At 39.5% G+C, this 14,778-nt stretch overlaps 1 protein-coding gene across 2 annotated transcripts in view; it reads left to right on the top strand.

Annotated features, from left to right (window-relative positions):
• LOC137017985 (BAH and coiled-coil domain-containing protein 1) overlaps positions 1-14,778 on the top strand; it is a 104,869-nt gene that overhangs the window by 39,146 nt on the left and 50,945 nt on the right. The window lies entirely within an intron of this gene.

Below are 14,778 nucleotides of genomic sequence, written 5' to 3'. Positions count from 1 at the left end.
CCGTTGTACTGTAATTATCACATAGATGAGCTGTTAATGATCTGTCTTTCCCAGACTGTGTGACTTAACCACTTCATGTGGATTTTTTTTCCCTGTGACTAATAAATTTCTTGTCAACTAACGGTGAGTCAGCTATTAGGGGACAGCCCTAGTTTTATTGGAAACGCTCAACGGTCGAATGTGTTCAAACAGCCACAAAAGTCCACCTACTCTCCACCAACTGACCCAATGCGTAAACATTACGTGCTAGCCAGACAGGATTTAAACTGTTGGCTGAAGACCCAAGTTTGGTTTAAAAATGAAAAACATACCAAACACAATTTTCTGAAAGCCAGAGGGCGCTTTTGCACAGAAACTCAAAATATGCCCTGCTGTAGAAGTGGATAACATACATTGTTCCGGAAAATCCCTATGGACATCTTTTTATCGCTGTAGGTGAATAAACAGAAGATTGATATGCTTTGATTAAACATGAATAATAAACACAAGACTGCCTTATTATGTGTAAGAAGCCACATCATCTCACAGAAGGATGCTAAACTGTTGTTATGAATTGAGTTTGGAGTAAAAACATGTTATTAAATGTTGTCTTTTGTCGGACAAGATGTTACTAAATGCTTCTCATGTCTGGAAAAAAATTTTGCTTTTTCAAATGTACATTATAAGCGACTCAAACTCGCAGTGCTTTCAGATGGATTTGGAGCCATGCTTTCAGTGACAAGCTGCGCATGAAAAAATAATCACAGCCTTTGTGATTTCATAATCGCACTATAAATCGCATTTAAGCACAATTTCAATGTTATTTTTCGTATCGAGAAATAAAACGTGCAGCCCTACCAGGGGTCAACAGGACCATAGAGACTATATATAAATATGTGTAATTGCTATAAATTTCCCCTACTTTGATCACGTAAAGTAGGGCTAAAGTAGGGCTAATTAATGCGATTAATCGCATGCTATTCTCACGTGCATTTCGTCAGTAAAGCCGGTTCCCTGATTACCGCTAAATCGCCATCACCTGCTTTCAAATGAAGCGGCATTTAATAGACAGAGCCGTAGATCACTGAAAAGCCACGCAATATCGCGTTCATATCACAGATGAATCGCCTGCGATAATGAACGCGATATTGCGTGGCTTGTCTGTGAACTACGGCTCTGTCTATTAAAAGGCGCTCCGTTTAAAAACAGGTGATGCCGATTTAGCGGTAATCAGGGAACCGGCTTTACTGACGAAATGCGCGTGAGAATAGCATGCGATTAATCGTGCAGCCCTAACGTAAAGTGACTGTACATATGAAATAGTACGCAGTTCAATATCCAGTAATACTATCAAAATGTGACATTTTAATATTATTTTGATAATGTAGCAAAACTATGCAGGTATCAGGTTTATTTCTTTGTTAATAACAGAATTAAATTAAGAGCAGTATTTGTTTTCCCTTGTCATAATGTTGTTTTATTAATGTTAGCAACGTATAGACAACGGTAGGTCTATCAAACTATATTTACAAAGACCAAATGCACAGATTTAAGATTTTGAGACATGCCAGATATTTTGTACCACCAACTGTGCCTCGGGAAACTGTAGAAGGACTGTTAGTGTTCATTTTTATATCAGTGTTGAATTCAGACTGAAATACCTGTACTTTAAACATAGTGAGAAAAAGTGTCTCATTAGTCAAAAAGCCTGAAATAAGCTTTATGGGTCTGAGTAGCTCTCTGAAATCATTTTCCATATCAGCACCGCTGCACAGGCCCTGTGGGGGATGAAATCGGATTTTCTCTCCGTTGTGCCAATGGGAAGCATCATGGGAAAGGAGCACAGATTGGATTGTAGGGAGATGGGCTGACGCAGCTGTGGGCGGCTCTTTATATGTGTGTGAGAGTTTGAGAACGTGGTGGATGAGGCGGAACACAATCTGAATTTTTTGTCACTGAAACAGACTCTGAATTTTGAAATGGTCTAGAAAAACTATTTTTATTTCTCCATATTAAATCTTTTCTGAGCTGGTGTATTTCTTACACAAAAGACAAAGTCCCATCAAGTACTAACTAAGCACAGCATAGTAAAACATTTTCTAAACATTGTTTGAATTACAATTATTGACATCCGGATATCCATGATGACAGGAATAACATGGCTCTGAAACACACATGTTCCTAACCTGCCCCCAAAAAAAGTTCCATCTAAATATGTCTTTAGAGATAAATTTTGCTACTGGTGTAGAAAGCTCCATTGATAATAATAGAATCTTTCCAGTTTTGTGGCACTGTTTCTCGCTCTCAGTGTAAAGGGGATGCTAGCTGGTTGAGAAGAGTGGAATTTAATAAAGTGAGAGTGGGATGAAAGAGCAACATGAGGTGTTTGGAGAGAAAACAGTGTGTAGCGGGAGTCCACTCCTCTCTGCGCCAAATGGCAGGAATCTGGCGAGAATCGCGGCTCCTATGAGGTGATGTATGTAATAAAGCTTTCGGGAAGCTGAGAGTGAACTGACATGGGTTTAGTTGGCTGAATCTGTAAAAATTCTGGCCAATGGCTGCTGCGTTTTAGCATTTAAGACTGCACTTAAAGGGATGGTTCATCCAAAAATGAAAATGCTGTTATCATCTAATCATCTTCTTATCAAAGCATCTATGTCTTGTTCTTCCTTGGAACTATTTAACAGAACATCCATCCAGTAAACGTGTCTATCAGCCTCAAAAAGGACGGAAAATAAAAAGTAAAAGTAGTACATACAAATCATACAGTATTTCCAAAGCCTTATGATAGTATTTCCAGTGACTGCTTTTTAGCAATGTGATGAGAATAAACAGACAAGACTTCTTTCTTATTGAGTTGATTTTGCAAGCTGCATAGTCTGATCAAAGAATGATTGTCAAAAAGGCTTACAAACTCACAAGTGATCATGTCGAATTATTCTATCAAATTACTCTCTTAAATCTATCAAAGCGGTTACATAATTAAAGGGTTTGTTCACTCAAAAATGAAAATTCTGTCATTAATTACTCACTTTCATGTCGTTCCACACCCTTAAGACCTTTGTTCATCTTCGGAACACAAATTAAGATATTTTTGATAAAATCCAATGGCTCAGTGAGGCCTGCATTGGCAGCAAGATAATTAATGCCCAGAAAGCTACTAAAGACATATTTAAAACAGTTCATGTGACTACAGTGGTTCAACATTTAATTTTATGAAGCAACGAGAACTTTCTGTGCTCCAAAAAAAAAATAAAAATAAAAAATAACGACTAGATATTCAACAATATCTAGTGACGGGCAATTTTAAAACACTGCTTCATGAAGCTTCGAAGCTTTATGAATCTTTTGTTTCAAATCAGTGGTTCAGAGCGCCAAAGTCACATGATTGCAGTAAATGAGGCTTTGTTACGTCATAAGTGTTTCGAAATTTCAATGGTTCACCACTGGGAGGCGTGACTTTGGCAGTTTGATTACTTGCCTGGAAAATCCAGCCTCACCACTGTACCAGCGGATGAGTCTGGTCGGCCATTGAATCAATTCGATTTCTAGGGCGGAGCAAATCCGAGCAAACAGAAAGCGGAGTAAACCAATCAGAGAAGGGCGGATATGATGTTAGCAAAGTGACAAGAGAGTCAACAGCGAAAAGTAAATAATTAATGTGTTTTTGGTCATTTATAACTGAATTCATTGGTGAATAGAACAAACTCTCGGGTCTGCCTTGCGCAATCTTTGTTGATATTGAAGGGACTTTCGCTGCACTAGAGTGACGCTGTTTGCGTCACTGAAATAAACAAATCTGATTGCATGGTATGGTTTGGAGTTGACTTGAATCGCAACAGAGGGCGGACTGACCAGACTGATATATCTTGTAGAAGATATATCAGTCTGTTGCCAGGCAAGTTTGATACACACTTTGAACCACTGATTCGAAGCAGAAGATTTGTGAAGCTTCGAAGCCTCATGAAGCAATGTGTTGAAATCGCCCATCACTAGATATTGTTGAATAAAGTCATTATTTTGTGTTTTTGGGCACAAAAACTATTCTCGTTGCCATCGGAATTTATCAAAAATATCTTAATTTGTGTTCCGAAGATGAATGAAGGTCATACAGGTGTGGAACAACATGAAGGTGAGTAATTAATGACAATTTAATTTTTGGGTGAACTAACAACATAAATTACGGACAATAATAGTTATATCTGTATGCACTTAAAGGGTTAGTTCACCCAAAAATGAAAATTCTGTCATTTATTACTCACCCTCATGACTTTCAAACACTGCTTCAGGAAGATTTGGAGCACAAATGAATCAGTGTATCGAATCATGATTCAGATTGCGTGTCAAACTGCCAACAGCTGAAATCATGTGTCTTTAGTGCTCCGAACAGCATATTTGATACACTGATTCATTTGTGCTCCGAAGCTTCCTGAAGCAGTGTTTTGAAATCGGCCATCACTAAATAAGTCATTATTTTGTTTTTTTGGCGCTCCAAAAATATTCTCGTCACTTTATAATATTATTATTGAACCACTGTACTCACATGAACTGATTTAAATATGTTTTTAGTACCTTTATGGATCTTGAGAGAGGAAGTGTCATTGCTCCCTATGAAGGCCTCACTGAGTCATCGGATTTCAACTAAAATACCTTAATTTGTGTTCCGAAGATTAACTAAGGTTTTACGGGTGTGGAATGGCATGAGGGTGAGTAATAAATGACAGAATTTTCATTTTTGGGTGAACTAACCCTTTAAGGCGTTCTGAGACATCATGTAAACATAAATGCCATCTTCCTTGCACCGTTTAAGGGATTCTGAGAAAGCAGTAAAACACATCTGGGTTTCTGACGAAGAATGCGGCTTAAGTGAACATGTAAATGCATTAACAGTGTTCTTACATGTATTTTACAAGTTGGCATGTTCGTGCGATAACTCAAATAACCGAAAGGTGTGGAGATTTATTGGAGAGGTGTGGGGGTTAAGAATACACTGCTAACCCTCTGCATGTAAACATGTAAGCAAATCTAGTAATAAGTGGTTTTTAGGTGTTAATCTAAATAGTCACTGTGTACTTAATTAACAAAAAAGTTTTTACAAAATAAATTTAATACAGTAGCATCATTATATTTATTATGCAAATGTATTGAAATTAAGTTATTCACATAAAATGTTGATTTCTGATCATGCTTTCAATTCTCATTCACACACTCATTTAGACCTTCCATACTTACAATTTCATTTCCCTGTATTATCTGAATGTGTATGTGTGTGTGTGTGAGTGAGAGGGAGAGAGAGAGAGAGAGATAAATCGTCCAGAAGTAGCTTCCTCTTCTATTCTGTTGATCAATTTCCAAATTTGGAACACCTTAGTCACCATGGTAACAAGGCATGACTCAGCATCCTGCAAACCCCCCCCCCCCCCATATTCTTCACTTTTTCCCCTGTCTATTACCTTCTTTCAGTACACACACAAAAACACATGTTTAACAAATTATGTTTTCCAAAAATAAAGTATATTTCACATATTCATAAATAAATAAAACATTTTTATTAATTATTAAATTAATTTAAAAAAAAGTAATGTACAAATAAACTGGCTAAATTTTGTCTAAAAATTAAGTTACTCAATATTAAGTTCTTGTTTATAGAACTATTGTAAAACAATTTATTACTAAAGTACTAAAATTCAGCACAGCCTCTTACTAAGGCCATGCTATTAAAATAATACGATGCTTCATTTTCAGATAGAAGTGCAAGCCATTGCAGTTGTGGAATGATACAAATAGACTCAACGTACACAAGCAATCCCAGTACACAAAACCAATGCACTTCTTGAAAGCTATCATTGTTTGAGAGAGGCTAGACTTCCTGCCATGGCTCTGCTCGCTCCAGCCCTGTTATTTACCCATCCCATAAAACATGTCCTTTGCAGAGCTTGAAATTCAGACAGCTATCCATTAGCCTGTTTGTCTGAGGTTTGAGCCCCTATCAATGAGCGAGCCATGTGCAAATATACCTTTTGAAATGATGGATTCTTTTGAGGGTGAAGCCCAGTGCACCCCTAGGGTGAGGCTGACCCAGCAGGTATGAACACATGCTCCTACAATGCCTTTATCAGACTGACAGGTGTATTTTTTTAATACCATTTCATTTCTGTCACACTCGGTTCATATGAGTTTAGCTGGTGGCTGTTTGGTTTCCCTCATTCTCCTGCTTTTCAAGCTCAAACCATACCTGATTTTTTTTTTTTAAAGTAGGGGTGTCAAACTCAGTCCCTGGATGGTAACTGTTGTGCAAAGTTTAGCTCCAACCCTTGTTAAACAGTTTAGTTATCTCAAAAAGAAAATTCTGTCATCATTTACTCACCCTCATGTTCTTACAAACCCCTATGACTTTCTGTTTTCCATTAAACAAAAGAAAATAATGTTTACATGCTATTTTCCATATAATGAAAGCAAAAGCGTGACATAAGAAGTAATGTGAAAGACTTGTGCGCTATATTTCTAGTCTGGGTAAACCCAGCCTGATCTGCCGGCGATTTGATTTCGCTCGGCAACTCAGTTTGGAAACCCGTGCATTCATTTCTACTGCTCTCTGTTACACTTTTGCGGGAACCAATCACAGACTGGCTTATCCACCTTGCTCGCTATTGGCGGGTATAACACAATGGCGATAGAGAAGCAACGGCAATTGCAGCTTTCAAACTCCATCTGATCTACCCTTCTACCGCATTTACCTTATCTGAGAGAAATGTAGCAGAGCGTTGATCCGACAGTCTCTTCATAGAAAGATTTCAAACAGCGATTAATGACACAATGATTCTCTGCTGTTATTTTGGTGGTTTGCTTCACAATGTGAGTACAGGACTTTTTACTTCAATGCCCCTTGATGGTAGACGATATTTTTATTATTTGCTCTATATGTTTCGTCTCCCTGCTTCTTGAATCTCACGCCGCCTGAGCTGACTGGAATTCTTTTTGGTTGTCATGACAATGACGTAGTTTAGGGCGGCTATATTCCGCGTTCATTTACACTGAACCAGAACAGTATCAGAGTCACCTTTTAAACTCTCGACGATGCTGAATGACTTCTTTAGTTCAAAAACAAATTGCTCGAGTGGGTGTACATACCACTCACTTTCATGTTTTTTTGCACAACCTGCAAAAATCGCTTGATGCTATTGCTGCTTCTGCAAACCGCGGATCAATGCTACAAACTAAACCTGTGTCTCAATCCGCTCCCTAGTTCCCTAGGTCATAAATCAGTATATCATGAAAGTGAATGTGGCTGATTCCCTGATACTGAACTAGGGAGCTGATTGAGACACAAAATGATAAACATGTCTGGAGTTTTCGCATCGCTCTGCAAAGTACGTCACCCGGATCATTGATCTGATTGGTTGAAGGACTGTTCAATTGCGTGACTAATGCTCGTTGATCACACCTCTTGTGCAGTAGGAAATACATAGCAAACTCCCCAGACCAATGTTCAATTTTAAATTGAGCTTGGTCTGGTGATAGCCAGACTACTATATTTCCAAATCTTCTGAAGTCATACAATTGTTTTAGGAACAAAATCATTATTGATTTGGAAATCTTGCCCACCAATATACACTGCCCTCCAAAAGTTTGGAAACACCCCTGGTAAAGTGTGGTTTTGGACGATATCAGCATAAATCCTTATCATTTTTTGGTGCAAATACATTATCATGTATTATCACACAACTTGACATTATCATTGAAGACCAGCAATAATAATTTTCATTTTGATTACATAATAATGGTGATATATACATGTCAAAGTCAGACATGCCCCTTTGCCAGCTGTGATGCCTGGTTACTGGTTTGTTTAAACTTGGCCCAGGATTGTAAAAGATTTTTGGGTCAGCACACCTTAATAGCTTCAACAATTGATTACCAATTAAGTTTAGAATACGGTAAACCAATAAGAACCCAATTTAGGTCAGATAGCTGCTAATGGTGGATATTTTGACGAAAATTTTAAGTTTTTTCTATGTATAAACTGTTTATGTAATAAAATATGTTTTCGTAGTTTGTGTTGTCCCTTATCAGTGCAAAATTATCACAAATTAAAAAGGATTCATGCCAATATTGTCCAAAACCCCACTTTTCTAGGCCATTTCCAAACTTTTGGAGGGCAGTGTAACTCTTGAATTGTATTTATTATTCTGCATCTGCATATTAAAACTCTAGAAATAAGAACCAGTTGTGTTGGGCATCCTTGAAGTCAAATTATTAAAAATGTTTGTATATTGATATTAAGCAGATGCTATTTAAATATATTTCAATACAGAGAGTCTTATGTTGACTCACTGAGGTTTAGTTAGAATTATCTCCATCTTGTTAGCTCAATGAAAGCAAACAATTAAGGTTAAAAAGTCTCATTAGTTTTGGTTAAAGCTACGTGTCAGTTCTGTTTACATTAGACAAGAAATCTTTAACAAGAAAAAATTTTAACCCTCTTTGATTTTGAGTTTTGTGGCTAACCACCAAGCCACTGTACAAACACTGGCTGCCACTTCACACACACAGACATACCACTTCCTCTGTCCTTATCGCTTTTGTCACATTTTTCACTTCATTCTACTCTTCTCTAAGTTTACCCTTCTCTCTCTCTCTATTTTCTTCTTTCCTTCACCAACACCCACAGACGGACCACATCCATACTTAGTTGACAAGAACACACTGATTGTGGAGTGTTAGAAGCATGTGCAACCGATTCCTCCCTCTCTCTTTTCCCGTGCTTTCGCCCCCTTTCCACACGAGCCTGGAATCACTTTCAGTTTGACTCACTGTGGTGCTGGTCAAAGTGGGACCGCTGTCTGACCAACCCCCTCTAATTTACATGCTCACCCACTCACCAAGTCACACACCTACACACTCATCCAGCCTGGTCCCTGTGGATCCCTCCACTTCCCGCTCTACACGTCCCTCCAGCGTTGTGAAACAGGAGCGCCATCCCAGTTGTCTACAAACCAATAGGAATGTTTGGCTACCAATTCTTCTAATGTTTTCAAGATGGCTTTGACTCTTATAAGGAAATCCCCCCAGTTTAGTAGCCATTTGAAATTCCTGCTCCTTTTTTACAGCGAGGAAGTGCTTTCTGAGTCACAGGGCGAGAGCCAGTTGTGCGCCCCAGTCTGTCTGAGGCTAGGGAGATTGGAGGAGCGCTCGCGGTGTTAGCTGTCAGAACGCGAGGATTGTATAAGGTGTTGAGAGTCTGAGGTTCTGCTTTCTTAAGCTCCACATCTAACATCTGTTTTTTATATAAAAGATAAAGAATAGAGGACTCAAGTGACCCTTACAGGATGTTTTTACTTGGTAAGTCAAAGTAAGACTATTTCCTCACTGCTGAAATACTTTTTTACTTCTCTTCTGATCACTGTGACTGTAGTGTGTGGTTTGCATGGAATGCAATGGTTACTGAACCAGGACTTTTCATCTTCCATCTTTTTCTTTAGCACCCGTACCTCTCACTAGGCACTTCCATATATTACCGGAGGGATGATTTATGTACGATTTCCTCTCTAATTGTTAGTTGTTCCATTATATGGAGTTGTTTGGATCATTGAAGGTGAAATAGTTTGATGTCAGTCCTGAACTGTTCCAGCAGTATCTATAATCTCCATGTTCTTGCTAACCACTTCTGGAACATTTTAGACTCTACAGAGGGATAAGCAGTAATTCAAGTTTGAAAAATGTGTGTCTCTCTGCTTTCAACAGTGATGTGGTACGATTGCATGGTTAATATGAGCAATCCAAGCAGTGAGTCCAAACTGACGATGTCATGTCTAAGTGTTACTTACTGCCTTTGACACAGGCCTGTGATCAGTTATTGCCCTCTAAGGCTTCACTCTACCAATAGAAGACAAACTGCTGAAGCTTCTTAGATCAGTGTAAAAGAGCAAGTTACCAACACCCCAGACCGGCTCAGCCCACAGAGCGTCTGGTTTGGATGAGGCCATGCTGTTCTCACTCATCTCTCCAGTTCTTGCCATTCCCATGACAACAGCACCATCAAACGCCTCCCTCTGAGCTGACTGGGAGCTGAATGAATCTTCCTGCCTCCGTTAAAGGGTGGCACGGCCATGGCATCCGCTGTGGCGGCACATGAGATCCAGTGTGTACACAGGTTATGCCAGGACCCCGCTGGCTATGACATGCCTGTGGGTGTATGTGTGGATCCCAAGGATTCGTAGATGTGTGCATTAGTATAGGCAGTCCAACCGTGCCTTTTTAAATGATATAACAGGATTAATCTCCATTGATATAAGGGATTGGCACAGATTAGGATGCACATGATCTGATTTTTCTTAATCTTTCACGGAAGCACCAGACTTACATTACCTAAAATGTAAACATTATTGGGTCAGAGAAAACGGCACATTACGAGGCTGGCTTAGCTGAGGAGAGCCACCTCTTCCTTTTAAAGACCTGCTAAATAAACACTCTCCAAGCCTTGGTCTGTGGTCTCACACCCTAGATCCACTCTAGCACCCACTTTGGTTGGCAGTCACCCTTGGTCGCGTGTTTACACCTCTACCCATCAGCTCTGTCCTGTCTTTCATCTGCCTCATGTCTTGGTACAGCCCACAGTTGTCTAGTTGGGTACCGTGGAGGGCAGAAAAAAAAGTGGGTGGCTGTCCAAAGTTTATAATTATAATACTCCTCCTTCTAGTTCCTTAGAAGGCCACTTCCATTTCCCTCCTCCTACGGCTTCCTGCACGCTTATCTGTCATGGGATAAACTGCATATTTGAAAATGTGCATTAGTGTTTTTGTCTTTTCTCCTGTGATCACACTTGATTGCCTCTGACATCAGAGTGGCCATGTTTTGCTCTGTTGCATGGATGGCATGCACTCAGAGGGAGGTGTCCGGTAACATCAGACTTGCACTGTCCATGTGTTTTGTTTGGAGCATTGCCTATACAATTTTGTGTGTTTGGCTGTATGAGTAAAATATTAGCTCATAAGCTTGGTGTATTTGTGAGATCAGGCACGCATGAACATTTTAGTAAGCCTGCAAATATTTGTAGTTGACACAGATGGCCAATATTTCCGTCATGTATTGTACATTATTTCATCACTGAATGAAGGTTATAATGAAACAATTATCTTGCAGAGTGCTATTTTTTTTTTACTAGCGGTGTGACGGTGAGGAAATTTTCCCATTTGTTAATCGACAGATGACAACACCTGTAATACCAGTATCACCCTAGGGAAGAGTTCCCTCATTTGCACCCTGCTTTTGCACGGCCGCAGGGGCATTCATAATGGTGCGTTTCCATTGGCGTGGAGAAGAGAGAGCGTTTTCAGTTCATTCCTATGAAAGTTGAGCTTCACACTCACACGGTCCATGCCAGGAGGCACACACCATTATGAATGTCCATACGACCTGTGCATAATTTCACTTTCGAATAAATTTGAAATCCGGGGGAATTCGGGGCAGCAATTGCTTGAATGATGGGTTCATTATTATTCTTCATGAAAAACACAAGAAGAAAAACTTAGCAGGTTCCCTATTAGCATTGGGTTTAAATCCAAAATATTGCCAAATAGTTGCTTTTACATTTTGCTTTGAAACCAAATCTGCCATCGTCTTGTCAGTCAGCTAGTTACTCTCGTCACATGATAAATGAAATCAGTCTCCTGCTGCTGATCTGTGCTGCAACTCTTTTTTGCCTCACGCCGAATTCAGCGGACACATTCCGTTTTTAATTGTAGTGTCTGTTCTCAAGTGATGTAATCGTTGTTGTGGCTGAACATGGTAACACTATCGCAGCAAGCCTACTTGCAAAAAGCCTGGTCCAATTTGTAGATTATTATAGTCAAAGACATGAATTGACTGAATGGACTGGCCATCCATTCAGGGTTTCTTTCCACCTTTGGCCTGAGATGCTGATAGGCGTCTGCATCCCCACGACCCTATATAGATTTGGAGAATGCTCAGCATTTCGTTCTTTTAAATGCACTCAATGTAGCAGCCTGGTTCCTCGCAACCAGGCAGGACTCTGATTGTGTTCAATACCCACAGTCAGTGAATGGTTTGTGGGTGTCCTGTTTGAGCCTTTGACTAATATATTTAGTCTTCTCAGCCTTGCCCTTCCTGTCAAAAAAATTTACTGAGCAATGTAATTTTACACAGTGGCCAGAATTTGAGCGTGTTAATGTAGGACATGTGTGTCTGTCATTCACACTCAAGCATAGGTGTCCAATACTGTGGATGAATTTATAGGAGTAAAGACCTCTTCATCAGACAATCAAAATGGAAGTACAATTAAAACCATGCTTAATCAGTGTGTCTTTCTCTATCTTTGTCTGTAAAGAATAAAAACCTATCAAGCAGTTACAGGTACGTTGTTCTGACTAGTTAATTACTCATATTCGTCTAGCTAAGTACAGGCAAATGCAAGGATTGATATCATTCTAGAAGCTATTACGAACAGAGGCAAACAAGTTCACAGTGAGAGCTCAGAAAGTACTCACTACATTTGTAGTCCTTGTGTAATTATGATGCAGTCTAAGGCCAAGACTACAGGATTTACAATGTCAGACTGAAGATGTAGAGTCAAAGGTTAAATGCTGATTTACTAAGGCTGTAAATTCTGTAAAAAGTGTTAACTTGTTTAGGTCAGGCTTGTGAGGATCTCATCATGCTAATATTCTCTCCAAATAAGTGGTTGAGAATGTCTTTGCACATTCTTTGGACCCAGAGAGAAAAAAAGTATGGAGACTTTCTGGATGGGGTCAAACTGATGCTTGTAATCCTGAAGTTGAAATTCAGGATGCTGGATGGTGGAAAATAACAGCAGTACAGAAGAAGGTACCACAGCGGAGAACGCTGATGATTGAAATAAAGAGAAAAAGAGAGCAGGGTTCAGGGCAAGACTAAGGGCGTGAGAGTGAACAACTAAAAAAAAGAGGGTAATGGAGAAAGGGGGTGGAAAATTGGGATGGGAATTCACAGGAGAGAAAAAAAAAGGAGAGAAAGATAGGCTGTGCATTCATCTGTGAGATGAGATATCTGTCTAGTGAAGGCTTGACGTATCCCAGCTCGGACTCTGATGTCTCAGGTCTAAACTATATTATGTATGTGTGTATGCTGGATGGGTCCACTCTTGGTTGTGGAGAATTAATGAATCTGGCAGACATTACCAGCTAACCTCTGAGCTGACCAGTGCTGTTTCCAGGGCACAGGAAAGTCTGTTTGATATTTGTTGCTTTGAAAGTTACTCAATAACTAGTCTCAGTCTCCATTTGAGGCATATTACAGACCTTTTACTAAATAGAAAGCTGCAAAAAAGAGAGGTCTTTGTTTGAGGCTCTTTGTAACAAGTACAGAGTGCAACTGTATAGTCTACTTTCCTGTCTATTTCAGATTTATGTGCCACAAAACAGAAAGCAAAAAAGTGAATGGTTGTTGGTTAGTGAATATGTTAGTCTGATGGCCCTTTCCTGTCTAAGTTGGTGGCTCTTGGCTATAATACACAACAGTCTTTCCATATCCTAGTCCTGGAGGCACACCAACATTACATTTTTTTTTTTTTTTAGGGCCCGAGCACCGATGGTGTGAGGACCCTATTGTAATTGCTCAGCCAGTTATTCTTCTTCTCCAAAATGAATCGCATTTTTCAGGGCCTAAACGTTCTCAAAAACTCATGAAACTTTGCACACGCGTCAGAAGTAGTGAAAATTAACATCTGATATGAGTTTCAGAATAAGGTGTGGCAAAATGGCTCGATAGCGCCACCTACAAAATTTCAATTAAGCGCCCTTCCTGCTACGTTTCACATACAGTTATGAAATTCAGTAGACATATGTAACAGCCCAATACCTACAAAAAAGCCCCTGCGTGCAAAGTATGTAAACCCAACAGGAAATTAGATATTTTGAATTTTCTTTGCAAAATTTGTGCAGTCTTTGCCATTTCCAGATGTTGTACTTTAATGAACTCCTCCTAGAGCTTTAATCAGATCAACATCATATTTGGTCAGTCTAATCTAAAGGCCTTTGAGACGTTAAATTGCGAAGATCTAGAGTTTTCACTGAAGGGCGTGTCTGTGGTTGCCTGACAAAGTTTGATGTTTCACCATGAAACAGGAAGTTGTTGTAACTCAGACATACAATGTCTGATCTGTCCCAAACTTCACAAGTTTTATTAGAGTCCTGACCTGAACACATCTTCATGACAATATTCAGTTACAGTCATAGCGCCACCTGGGGGCAAAAGGAAATGTCATGTTTTGCACTGTGATTAAGTCCTCATAGAGATTTAACCAGAAGCACATCATATGTTGTCAGTCTAATCTTAAGACCTCAGCGATGATAAATATCAAAGATCTTGAGTTTTCGTTGAAGGGTTTGTCCGTGGCGGACTGACAAAGTCTGATGTTTCGCCATGAAAGAGGAAGCTGTTGTAACTCAGGCATAGTATGTCTGATCTGCCCCAAACTTCACTTGAGTGATAAGAGTCCTGGCCTGAAGACATCTATATGACAATATTCAGTTAGTCGTAGCGCCACCTGCTGGTAACAGGAAATGGCATGCTTTACACTGTAATTCACTCCCAGTAACACATTTCATTATGCCACGAAGTACCAAACATGCTAGAAACATGTTAAATCATGCAACACTTGGCTAAGTGCTAATGTATGAGATTAACGCCACAAAACAGGAAGTTGTTGTAACTCAGTCATACGATGTCTGATCTGCTCCAAACTTCACACGTTTGATAATATTTCTGGCCTGAACACAGTTATATCGCAATATTCAGTCACGT

This window comes from Chanodichthys erythropterus, chromosome 3 (assembly GCF_024489055.1).
Source record: "Chanodichthys erythropterus isolate Z2021 chromosome 3, ASM2448905v1, whole genome shotgun sequence".
NCBI lineage: Eukaryota > Metazoa > Chordata > Actinopteri > Cypriniformes > Xenocyprididae > Chanodichthys > Chanodichthys erythropterus.
The sequence above is the reverse complement of the archived record's forward strand: the minus strand, read 5'-3'. Positions and strand labels throughout refer to the sequence as shown.